Genomic DNA, 14,618 nt, shown 5'->3' on the forward strand with positions numbered 1-14,618 from the left:
CGCTCTACTGGTGATCTTCTGGCTTTCCTTACTGAGTCTTGGTCATCCTCTTTTAGAGATTTCGGTGAAACTTTTGCTGTTGCGTTAGACATATCAAAAGCTTTTGATAGAGTCTGGCATAAAGCTTTGATTTCAAAACTGCCCTCTTACGGCTTCTATCCTTCTCTCTGCAACTTTATCTCAAGTTTCCTTTCCGACCGCTCTATTGCTGCTGTGGTAGACGGCTACTGTTCTTCTCCTAAACCTATTAATAGTGGTGTTCCTCAGGGTTCTGTCCTGTCACCCACTCTCTTTCTATTATTCATTAATGACCTTCTTAACCAAACTTCTTGCCCTATCCACTCCTACGCTGATGATACCACCCTACATCTTTCCACGTTCTTTCAGAGACGTCCAACCCTTCAGGAAATCAACAGATCACGCGGGACGCCACGGAACGCCTGACTTCCGATCTTTCTAAGATTTCCGATTGGGGCAGAGAAAATCTAGTAGTTTTCAATGCCTCAAAACTCAATTCCTCCATCTATCAACTCGACACAACCTTCCAGACAACTATCCCTCTTCTTCAATGACACTCAACTGTCTCCTCTTCCACAATGAATATCCTCGGTCTGTCCTTTGCTCATAATCTTAACTGGAAACTTCACATCTCATCTCTTGCTAAAACAGCTTCTATGAAGTTAGGTGTTCTGAGGCGTCTCCGACAGTTTTTCTCGCCCTCCAACTGCTTACTCTGTATAAGGGCCTTATCCGTCCCTGTATGGAGTACTCTTCGCATGTTTGGGGGTTCCAGTCACACAGCTTTGCTTGATAGGGTGGAATCGAAAGCTCTTCGTCTCATCAACTCCCTCCTCTGACTAACTGTCTTCAGTCTCTTTCTCACCGCCGAAATGTTGCATCCCTTTCTATATTTTATCGCTATTTTCATGGTAACTGTTCTACTGATCTTGCTAACTGCATGCCTCCCTCCTCCTGCGGCCACGCTGCACAAGGCTTTCTTCTTCCTCTCATCCGTATTCTGTCCAACTCTCTAATGCAAGAGTTAACCAGTACGCTCAATCATTCATCCCTTTCACTGGTAAACTCTGGAACTCCCTCCTGCATCTGTATTTCCGAATTCCTACAACTTGTCTTCTTTTAAGAGGGAGGTATCGAGGCATTTGCTCCCCTAATTCTGGCTGACGGTTTTGGCACTTTTGAACTCTTTGGAGAGCCAGCGCTCAAGTGGGCCTTTTTCTAACTTTCTTTTTTTTGCCCTTGGCTGGCCCTCTTCCCTACGTAAAAAAAAAAATAAAAAAAAATAAATAATATATATATATATATATATATATATATATATATATATATATATATATATATATATATATATATATATATATATATATATATATACATAGGGCCTTTAAAGTTAGGCCATAGGGTCTTTCAAACTAATCAATATGAGAGTGTGCTTAAGAATACAAGGCTTTGCTCCGTGAGAGGCTTTACTCCAAAGGACTTCCTTAAAGCTGGACTTGTTTACGCTCCTGCCTAACCACGCAGCAGCAACCCTGACGTCGAAGACCACCGACATCTTTACAAGGAGAAATACAACGAGCAAGAGCAACAGAGCGATGCAGGGTAGGATTAACTAAACCCAGTGTTTACATCCAGTCCATGGGAAGGCAGACCAACATCCAGGACTAAGCCAGTCCCAAGAGAACAAAGGGAGCCGTGGAGGATTTACCCTAACGAGGTTCAAAGCCTTAGTCTCAGTACATCGTAAGTTCTGAGTACCGAATTTACATCCACCATCTATCAGCTCCATGACGAATGAAGGAGACGCAGCCGCCGGTGCTATGCCGCGGAATTATCGCCGGTACATCAAGAGTGCGTCTGAGTAAATACAAGGATATTACACGCCTGCCTTTGCACTGCAAGGGCGAAAATATCATTAATAAAGCTGAGTGATGGTTGTTAGTGAGTGGAGAGGACGGAGTTGAGGAGAGAGAGAGAGAGAGAGAGAGAGAGAGAGAGAGAGAGAGAGAGAGAGAGAGAGAGAGAGAGAGAGAGAGAGAGAGAGATAATGCCTTGCTAGGAAGAAAATACGAGGGATAAATGGTGATGGATCTTAAATGCGTGAGGGACACAAGTAGCGCGAGAGGTTTAGCTGCTCTGAAGAAGGGATAAGAGAAGGAAGAATGGTTGAAGGCAGCAAGATTCTCCCAGGAAAGAGGAAGATGAGTACGAGCAGCAGAAACTTATGGTTGTCTTAGCATGGGGAGACAAGATTAAAAAAGGAGAGAATAAGCGTCTTGTTTGAACAGTCAGTAAAGACTGTCAGAGAAGGGCAAGAGGAGTGAGATATATGTTGGAAAGTGAAGATACAGAAGACTTACGTATGTTTATCTGTTTCTTGGACACTCTTCCGTCGAGGGTGTGACAGGGGTTGAAAGTACGTTTGAGCACCCCACGAACAGCAATATTTGGTAGAAGGACAAGAGAAGTAAAAAGAAATATTGGAAAAAGAACATACATAAGACTTACAAGTACATTGAGGGTGTGTGACGAGAGCTAAATGAACGTTTGAATGTCTTGCTAACATTACTAATTAAGAAAATGGGAAGCATTGAATTTAAATCACTGTTGGAACTGAACAAAAGAGACGTATCGATTCGGGAATAACCCCTCAGAGTTTTTTTTAATAAATCGTTTAGCTTTACAGACATTTTGATCAGAACAGAGAGAGAATGGCGAGGATGGAGTACGTTTAGGAGGAAGAAATATAGAAGGAAATAAATGGAAAGGAGTACAGCAGGAGTGAAGAACGATATACTATGGGGAAAAATAATTATGTAGAAGGCAGGAGAATATGGAGGAAAAACAAGAATGATGGAGAATACGTGGAGGAAAGAAGGAGGAAAGAAGAGATATGAAAGACAAAGAATGAAATGGGATAAGACAAGATATAAAAAGAAGAGAGAAAAGAAGAAACAAAGATTGTCGAAAGGAGTGTGTGAGAGAAGAAAGAAAGGAAAAAGAAGGATAAAAAGAGAAGAAATTTGAGAAAAAAGTACGGAACGAGAAATAAACGGAGGAAGGAGGGAGGTAAGGATAGGAAAGATTGAGGAAGGGATGAAGAGGGAGAAAAGACGGAGAAGCAAGATAGAGGAAGAAGGATAGTGTCATATGATAGTTGTGCGTGACTACAGTACATTGTTTGCACCAGTAATTACCTTGTCTCACCGCCGCCGCGTGGGCCAGGAAAGCTCATAACGGGCGTCGGTTTGCTGAAAAGATAAACAGATAATAAATAAACAAAATCAAACATACAACATAAGATTAACTTCATACTCTTTATCGAAAACCCTTCTCAATTTTTAGGTATAATTAACCCACGACTAAGCTCCTTCGACTAGTTTCTATTATCTTGATACATTCTTCGTGGCGCTAAGGTCATGACAGTCACTTGTCACCCGCCTTTGGTTGGGATGATATTTTCAGTCTTATGGAACCTTCTGTACAGAACGGTCACTATTTTTACTCTGAAATGACCTCAAAAATGCTCAGCTAGGGTCACATAAGTGTCTTCTTTTCCGTTTCATTGAAAAGAATTCATACGTTCGACTTTCATACTAGACTATTTTTTGTTTGTTGTTGCAAGAGAAAAAAAAAAACTTAATGCTTTGTAATTATCACTTCAGCATGTTAAATACTGACTATTTATAACTCCAAATTCTTTAAGAACATGAAATTCTAAATATTGCGATAATGTGTTGGTGTGGCAACTTTGTATTGGTCGCTGCTGCCTGATAACTTAGTGTAAGTGTTTGTCAGGCAAACAACCTGTAAAAAGGGAACTTCTTATAATACTCAAAAGTACAACGAGTACAGAGTCCGGAGTACAGAAGCGAAGAGGGTGGAGTGCAACTGTCTGTCACGAAGACTGCTACTAGAAATTTTCCTTCAGCATATATGATTCATGTATGTATAGAATGAATTTGTTTGTTATATCACATAAGCTTAGCAGGAGGAAGTAGAGTGAAAGGATATGGACGTTCAAATGCAATTCTTTTCAGTTTGGGATTAGAAATTGAGATCTTTTAGGTGTGAACTGAAGGCACTATCTATTACATCGCTAGGCTCCACATTATCATATATTTCGTTTTGTGTTGATTTAACGTGCCAGCTCCAGAAGAGATTAATGGTGTTTTCTAGACGACATTCATAGTTTTAGTAGTAGATAATATAATGTGCATCATCAATGGAAAAATTATCCATGAAAACTAGATTATCTTTGTGGCCTTGAAAACAGTTAGGAGGACACCACAAAGTATCTCAGAATACGTTATAAGGCGGTTACAAAACACAAGGTCTTTGTCTTAAATAAAAGCTACCCATGACAAGAGATCAACGGCCGACCACCAGCCAACTAGTCCACTTGCTTGCTTGTAGGAGGCACGCTCTCGTGTAATATAAACTCAGCAAGACAAACAGTGATGGGTTATCTCAAGTCAGGAGTAAGGGAGAATATGGCGTATCTCGCTGGCCGTGTAGGGCTGTGACTTTTCTCTGCAAAACCTATTCACGCATTCGTTACGTAGAATCTGAGTAAAAGTAAAAATCAGTACTTATGAGATTACTCAATGTTTAACATGAAAGTCTAACATTCATATTTTCTGGAGATTATATATATATATATATATATATATATATATATATATATATATATATATATATATATATATATATATATATATATATATATATATATATATATATATATATATATATATATATATATATATATATATATATATATATATATATATATATATATATATATATATATATATATATATATTATATATATGTATGTGTATATATATATATACATATATATATATATATATATATATATATATATATATATATATATATATATATATATATATATATATATATATATATATATATATATATATATATATATATATATATATATATATATATATATATATATATATATATATATATATATATATATATATATATATATATATATATATATATATATATATATATATATATATATATATATATATATATATATATATATATATATATATATATATATATATATATATATATATATATATATATATATATATATATATATATATATATATATATATATATATATATATATATATATATATATATATATATATATATATATATATATATATATATATATATATATATATATATATATATATATATATATATATATATATATATATATATATATATATATATATATATATATATATATATATATATATATATATATATATATATATATATATATATATATATATATATATATATATATATATATATATATATATATATATATATATATATATATATATATATATATATATATATATATATATATATATATATATATATATATATATATACATATATATATATATATATATATATATATATATATATATATATATATATATATATATATATATATATATATATATATATATATATATATATATATATATATATATATATATATATATATATATATATATATATATATATATATATATATATATATATATATATATATATATATATATATATATATATATATATATATATATATATATATATATATATATATATATACACACGTTATGTTTTCAGTTAAGGAGAGGAGAGGAGAGAGGAGAGGAGAGAGAGAGGAGGAGAGGAGAGGAGAGGAGGAGGAGGAGAGGAGAGGAGAGAGGAGGGAGAGGAGAGGAGAGGAGAGGAGAGGAGAGGAGAGGAGAGGAGAGGAGAGGAGAGGAGGAGAGGAGAGGAGAGGAGGAGAGGAGGAGAGGAGAGAGGAGGAGGAGGAGGAGAGGAGAGGAGAGGAGAGGAGAGGAGAGGAGGAGGAGAGGAGAGGAGAGGAGAGGAGGAGAGGAGGAGAGGAGAGGAGGAGGAGGAGAGGAGGAGAGAGAGGAGGAGAGAGAGGAGGAGGAGGAGAGGAGGAGGAGAGAGAGGAGAGGAGGAGAGGAGAGGAGGAGGAGAGGAGAGGAGAGGAGGGAGGAGGAGGAGAGGAGGAGAGGAGAGGAGAGAGAGAGGAGGGAGAGGAGAGAGAGGAGAGAGGAGAGGAGAGGAGAGGAGAGGAGAGGAGAGGAGAGGAGAGGAGAGGAGAGAGAGAGAGAGAAGAGAGAGAGAAGAGAAGAGAAGAGAAGAGAAGAGAAGAGAAGAGAAGAGAGAGAGAGAAGAGAAGAGAAGAGAAGAGAAGAGAGAGAAGAGAAGAGAAGAGAAGAGAAGAGAAGAGAAGAGAAGCGAAGAAGAGAAGAGAAGAGAAGAGAAGAGAGAAGAAAAAGAAAAAGAAAACTGGGGCCGCCGTGGTACAGTGGAACCATGCGTGCTTTGGGGTCCGAGGGGTCTCCAAGCGCACGGGTTCGAATCTGTCCACAGTCGGAGTGTATTCTTCCTCACTCAGGGCAACGGTTTCCTAGCGGGTGGTCTTTGAGATAGGAGGTACCCTAAACAATATACCCTTTAGCCCATAAATTCCCGTGAAAAGCCCACAAGGTATAAATAAAAAAATAGAAAAATAAGAGAGAAGAAAAGAGAGGAAAGAAAAGAGAAGAGAAACAATGTCGCAAACGATGATAATGTTCACTTTCAACCATAAAATAAGAATAGGAAAATTCCAAAGATTCATAAGGGAAGTATTTCGCATACTGTAAAACTTAAAATATGGAAATACACTCGACAATTAAGTCACGGTTTGCGTTAGCGCGAGACGAGGAAGCGGAGGAATGAGTCAGATTTATCACAAAGCGAGGTGGAAAACTGAGGATTTGATTCAAGTTCTTAAGAGATTGCCAAAGACGAGAGGCAGTGTGTAGGAAATCATGGCAAAGGGGCCGGCGGGCAGTTACGGCATCAGGAAAGATAATATAAGTGACTGTTCATAAAGTCATTGGTGTTACTAGGGCAAGGACAGAGGAAGAGAAGGACGACTAAGTGGGAGAGAACCCCCCAAAAAATAAATAAAATGTCAGAAAAGCGAACATGACTAAAATAATAATAACGACGAGACAGAAACAACTAAATAAAAAGACGCGTGAGAAAGAAAAAAACGAAAATACGATGAGAAAGTAGGACAAGGAGGAGGAGAAAGACGAAGATATAAAAATTAAACTCAGTACAGCATTCAGGACAAATATGATGATGATAAAAACAGCAACAAGTAAAATGAGAGCAAGAGTGAGAGAATATCGAGAACAAGGACTATAGCTCATGGCGATGTGACAGTAAGTGAACAGGAGGAGGAGGAGGAGGACGGGGGATGGGAAGGAGATAAAAGACAAAGAGGGTGAGCAAGAACCATCACCAGCACGTCAAAGTAAGGGAAGGAAGGGCCACGATCCACCTTGATAATTGATATATAACACTTTTGTTGAATGAGAGCGCACAGAGAGCAAGGGCCGCGCTAACCTGGGGCGAGGGTGATAGAGTATCGCGAATACTTGACGGGTAAGTTTAGGGCTGCCGCTCAGTCTGGTTATGAGCTGCAATTACGCACTTTCTACTGTGGAGAAAGCACCGGTAAAGAATAAACTCAGTGATTTTATAAACTTTAATATTAATAGATGCTCAGAAGGGGTCACTTCTATGAAAAAGTCACAGCGCCGTGTGTGCAGAAGTCCTTGATGCAGAACAGGTGGTTATGTACAGTTCTGGTTTCTTGTATATTGACGAAAGCTGCAGGTGCTAATTTTAGTATTTGTCCTTTTTCTGCCCTAGGCTAAAATTTCTCCAACAAAGAAACAACTATAGACCTGATAGCAAAACACTGTCGACAGGATATTCACAACGATCATCGTTTCAAATATTGCATTGAAGTCTTGCCAGTTTTCCCGTTAAGGGAAGAAATTTGTGGGCACTCAGGCAGAAATAATTAAGTATCTTAAAAGAAGAAAAAAGGTGAATGTAAGTGGCAGCCATTTATGGAAGCCCGCAGTACCAAGCCTCTTATTTCCTTCCACTGAAGTTTATTTTTAGGTACTTTTTTTCCTCACCAGACAAGGAAAAATCCCTTTGCAGAAATAGTCTTCCCCTCTTTTCCTCTATACGGGCATACTCTAGTACACACAGCTTACGAAATAAATGGCAAAAACAGTTTCCTATTTACACTAGACAAACAAAACTAATTTTATAGAAGCTTCTTTCTATTCTTCAATGAACAATCACGAGTTTGCACATTTTACGAAACAAATACCTTAAGAATACTTTACTCTTTGCTCTAAACAAAGGAAAAAACATTTCATAGAGCTTTTCTTCTCCATCCCTTTTTAAGAAGCACTCTTCAGCAAACATTTAATACAAAACAACCAACCACTTTCCTTTTCCCTGAGTTTAATGCACAAGGTAAGTTTAGAAAGACTCTCTCCCATTGTAGCCCTCAAGGTGTCAGTCAGTGCTGCATTTTTCTCTTGCTCCGCCTTGTGATGCTAAACCAAATACTCTTGTCACTCCCTTTCGTACCCTTACACTGACGGCGAGGAACGCGGCTAGCTTCTCTTCAACGTCCATTTCGATTCCCTTGACATTTCCCCCTACCATTTCCTTCGTTTTGTATACCTCATCACGTCTGTGTGTGTGTGTGTGTGTGTGTGTGTGTGTGTGTGTGTGTGTGTGTGTGTGTGTGTGTGTGTGTGTGTGTGTGTGTGTGTTATCTTCCTTTAATTACATATTCTCTATTTGAACAGCCATATGAAAAATAATCACTAAAAATTATTTCTACTAGTAATGCTTATCTGATTAATTCATGTGGTTCCTTCAGACAATCTACACACAATCCCTCTCCTCTCTGACACAACCATCAGGCTGGCTTTAGGCAAATATTCCCTTTTTTGAGACAGATGACCGGACTGACCTGCAACCTATCGCCCCATCTCATTAACTTCAATTCCTTGTATTTTTTTTTTTACATATAATACATAAAATACAATGAATCATCTTGACGCAAACATCATCCTCACAGACACTCAACATGGTTCTCGGCCCAAACATTCACGTGAATCACAGCTCATTACTCCATTCCACGACATTACAGGACAACTCGACTGACATGACAAGTTGACACAATAGTGTACTTGATTTTGCTAAAGTATTTGACAAAGTCCCTCACAAAAGACTAACATCTAAACTAAAATATTACGGTCCTCCAATGCCTTGTTCTAGACCCCTTTCTTTTTTTTATTGTATAGCAATGATCTTCCACAAAAAATACCTAATTCTTCCACTTGACTATTTGCTGACTACGTCTACTGTACAGACTGCATACTCCTCCAACAGAAATTACATGCCCTTCAGCAGTGGGAGCGCACTTGGCAAATGCATTTCTGACCTGACAAATATAAACTGTTACGCTTCACACGTTCACACAGTTTCATCTAAAACACAACAACCTCCATAATACACAACTAGAATATGTTCACACACACAAATATCCTCGTGTTCATCTTTCTACAAACCTTAAATTCAACACTGACATAAATTTCATCTGCTCTAAAGCAGGAGGAGGAATTTACACGGCTGTACAGGAGACAAAAAAACGTAGCATACAATACACGTGTCATGCAAACACTTGAATACTGCCCACAGTGTGGGACCCACACACACACACACACACACACACACACACACACACAACAAACATTGATAGGTTAGAGCAAATTAACACCAACACAACTAGGTTCATTGCAAACAATAATACTCGAACGCTTGACATTACAACACACTTAAAACAACACATAAACATGGATCTTCTTCACATACGCATACAAACAGGCAAACTTACCCTTCTGTACAAAATCACAAACAATTACATTGACATTGATACACATCCATACCTACACAGCACAAAACATGAAAGTACTTGTAACACATACACCAAAGCTTACCAAACATAGCACTGTAATACAGACGCATACACGCACGCATACCTTTCACGCACCATTAAGGACTGAAACAAGCTTTTCTCAATGTATTTCATACAACAGTATAATAAACCATTTTCTAAACAAATATATTCGTACAGACATATATCACAACATCACCTCAACACTAACAGACACACTTGATTCTCCTCCCTCTCTTCCACACTCAGATCCTTTCCCCAACCAACCAACCCAAAAATATGCGTGTTATGCACTAAATGTAGTACCTTGCGCATTACAAATCAGAATCAGAAAAATCTCTTTTTCCTGGCATTTACTAAAGCAATAGAACAAGCATGAGCACCAACGAGCACTCTAACATCAACACAACTAACAAGCAAAATTTTTATTTCCCTGAAAAAAACTGAATCACTATTCCTAGTTATTCATCAATACAGTTCTTAAGTGTATTTCAAATAGTAATAGTAAATTTGTGAACACTATTCAACAAAGTTTCTGATTTATTTTTCTTGTTTAAATATATGATAAAATTTTTGTAGTTATCTTTCTAGTCATCTATTCATTTATGTTTACTTGTGTGTTTATCTATTTAACTATCAATATCTATATAATTTTCTTTCTGTCTATCAGTGTATGCCATCTACATATTTGACATATTTGACGCTTACTTTTCTACATTTCCCCGCAATAAATGGATGGAGAAAAATAGTTTCCGACACTTGTTTTTGTATCTCCTCTTTGCATTTTCTAATTCTATCATTCTCTTAGCTGTCTCTTCCCTCTCTCTCCCATACTCAGCATTATGTCTTCCCATTCAACTGGCAGTTGTGCCTTACATCCATTGCAACTATCAAGCTATTCTTAAAGGCAAAATCCATTGATATGTCTGATGATTATGAAAAAGCACAATGATTACATTTAGCGATATAACGATAATGAATCAATCCTGACTTCTGCATCAGTTATAGCAATAATTTTTATTATAAAAAGTTGTGCAAATTCAAGATAAAATTTGTGCAAATTCAAGACACGTTAAGAGAAATGTAACCGAGATTTGCCCTTGTCGTCTTTCACACGTGTCATTTATCCCATTAAAAAAAATAAATAAGTAAATAAAAATAAATAAATAAGTAATCAAACAAATACTCATATATGAATGGGATGATAAGTAGTTTTCTTACAGCATTATGGTCTTCCAGTTTCCTTTATTTTTTTTCTGTTCTTATCAATAATAGTTCTCACCGGACAGCGCCTTGTAAGTTTTAGTTACAATGCACAGAAAATACACTAAAGAAAGGTGTCTTTGAATCAGCTTGAGATCAGAAAAATGAAAGTCAATACCAGTCATCAGATGTTCTCCCTTCTTTCCCCTGAACTAAGTAACGCACAGCATGCAAATGCTTACTTAAACTATCACTCGATATTTATGTCACACTTCCGCAGATATCATGTTAGTAGCCTAAATAAGTTCCGCATGACAAGTATATAATATCAGTTAGATGCATCAGGCACTTCCCAGGAGATCCCGCTTTTATTATATTATTATATTTTCATCGACATGGATATCATTTCAACCTCATATTTTGAATGACCTAAATAACCCCTCTATTCTGGTGTAATTTTGTTGATGAATTGTTACTCTGCGAAAAAGCTTTTCTGGTTAGGGAATGCACGCTCTGAATCACATACTGCCTTTGAGAAAGACTTGCGGGAGAGTGGTGAGCTACTAGGCGGAGACGATAACATATTCACCTATTTGTCACTCCACTATCGAACTGTTCACGCGAGGAAGTGATAATTTATGGGTTTGCTCACTCTAAGGCACAGCTTGGCGGGATGGATTTCTGGGAGAAATATTATTTCTATCTTCGATTTGCTAAACATTAGTCGTATCAAGCGTCAGCTCTCTGGTTTTCCATGTCACAAGATATACGTACTTGATAGCCTCAAACATTTGCGTGCTTTTTTTTTTTATACTTTTTAGGGTAACTCCTATCTTAAAGCCCACCCGCTAGGAAACCGTTGCCCCGAGTGAGGAAGCCCAACCTACACTCAGACCGTGGACAGGATTCGAACCTGTGCGCTTGGAGACCTCTAGGATCCCAAAGCACGCATGGTTCCACTGTACCACGGCGGCCCATTTTCTAAACAAATATACTCGTACAGACATATATCACAACATCAGCTTTGTTTACTTTAGACGTTTAACTTTCTTACGCCTAATCCTGATATGATATTCAACAATTAAAACTGAGTAAACTGTCTTACTGTTCTGAATCCTTAGCGTTGAATAAATAAATAAATAAATAAATAAATAAATATATATATATATATATATATATATATATATATATATATATATATATATATATATATATATATATATATATATATATATATATATATATATATATATATATATATATATATATATATATATATATATATATATATATATATATATATATATATATATATATATATATATATATATATATATATATATATATATATATATATATATATATATATATATATATATATATATATATATATATATATATATATATATATATATATATATATATATATATATATATATATATATATATATATATATATATATATATATATATATATATATATATATATATATATATATATATATATATATATATATATATATATATATATATATATATATATATATATATATATATATATATATATATATATATATATATATATATATATATATATATATATATATATATATATATATATATATATATATATATATATATATATATATATATATATATATATATATATATATATATATATATATATATATATATATATATATATATATATATATATATATATATATATATATATATATATATATATATATATATATATATATATATATATATATATATATATATATATATATATATATATATATATATATATATATATATATATATATATATATATATATATATATATATATATATATATATATATATATATATATATATATATATATATATATATATATATATATATATATATATATATATATATATATATATATATATATATATATAGGATGGCAGTCACAGCCTGCCTTCTAAGGACAACTCTCCTTCTTCACATAAAACTACATGCTTGTACCACACACACACACCCTTCAATTAAAATAAAAAAAATGGCGATTCTAAATCCATCCAACCTCGGAGTCTCCTTCTGAGGAGGGGACCATAAATGTCCCCAGGTCGGACTACTCTCTCGGTGACGACTCAAAATCTCTTGACACCTCCCTCAACTTTTTCTTCATTAACTTCTGCAACATTCGCGATCTTAGATCTAATTTTCAATCTATGAAACACTACCTCTCCTCTGCTAAAACACATCTTTTTGTCACAGAAACACGGCTGTCTGAGGCAACTGATAGTAGCCCCTTATCTCTTTCCTCCTACTTTCTTTATCCTCATTTTCGTTCTATATCTGGATGTTGTGTCTATGTGCGCAATGACTTGACTTGCCCTCGTGCCCACGCTGTTCAATCTTCCAAGTTTTCCACCATGGGGTTTCGACTCAAAAGTCACCCTCTAATTAAATCAATCTGTGCTATCTACTTCTCCCGTAACTCCTCTGACTATAAAAAAAATTCTTTGATCATTTAACTACCAAAGTGGAGCACATTCTGTCCTTTTACCCTTTCGCAGAAATCTCCATTCCTGCAGATTTCAATGTTCACCACCAGCTTTGGCTATTTCTCCTTTCACTGACCATCCTAGTGAGTTAGCAGTGAGTTAGCCTTCAACTTTGGTATCCTCCATGTCCTGGAGCAACTGGTGCAACACCGTACTCGTATTTCTCACCGTGTTGGAGATACGCCCAACATTCTTGACTTTTCCTTATCTTTAATCCTTCTGCTTATTCTGTTACCCTATCATCTCAGTTGGGCTCCTCCGATCACAATCTCACTTCTGTATCTTGCCCTATTTCTCCAATCCCTCCTCAGGATTCTCCAAAGCGGAGGTGCCTCTGGCGTTTTGCTTCTGTCACTTTGGGACTGTTTCCGTGTCAGACATCCATCTCTGTGTGCAGAAAGCATAACAGAAATAGAGGTGATAGTGTCTGGCATGGAGGCGTATATTTCGCATTTTTTCTCTCAACCTAACCTTCTCAACCTTGGTTCAACAAAGCCTGTTCTCGTGCTATACATGATAGAGAGGATGTCCACAAAAATTACTTCAGCCTTCGATCTCCTGAAACTCATACACTTTATTTGTCTGCCCGGAATTATGCCAAGTCTGTTCTTCAACTTGTCAAAAACTCCTTCATAAAGAGAAAATGTCAAAATCTTTCAAACTCTAACTCCCATCGTGACTTTTAGTATCTGGCCAAAACATATTCAATACATTTAATTCTTCATCTTTCCCTCCTTTATTTCATCCTTATGGCACCACTGCCATCTCATCTGTCTCTAAAGCTGAACTCTACTATCAAATCTTTGCTAACAACTCTACTTGGATGATTCTGGACTTATCCCTTACTCTCCTCCTCCCTCTGACTATTTCATGCCTTCAGTCAAAGTTCTTCGTAAAGATGTTTTCCATACCCTTGCTGGCCTAA

The 14,618-nt window shown here is 35.4% G+C and overlaps 1 long non-coding RNA gene across 1 annotated transcript in view; it reads right to left on the bottom strand.

Annotated features, from left to right (window-relative positions):
* LOC123516828 overlaps positions 1-14,618 on the bottom strand; it is a 92,371-nt gene that overhangs the window by 41,571 nt on the left and 36,182 nt on the right. Inside the window, exon 2 of the long non-coding RNA XR_006678294.1 lies at positions 3,216-3,269. This is a non-coding gene — a long non-coding RNA (uncharacterized LOC123516828). The remainder of the gene's footprint in view (positions 1-3,215; positions 3,270-14,618) is intronic.

This window comes from Portunus trituberculatus, chromosome 41 (genome assembly GCF_017591435.1).
Source record: "Portunus trituberculatus isolate SZX2019 chromosome 41, ASM1759143v1, whole genome shotgun sequence".
Lineage (NCBI taxonomy): Eukaryota > Metazoa > Arthropoda > Malacostraca > Decapoda > Portunidae > Portunus > Portunus trituberculatus.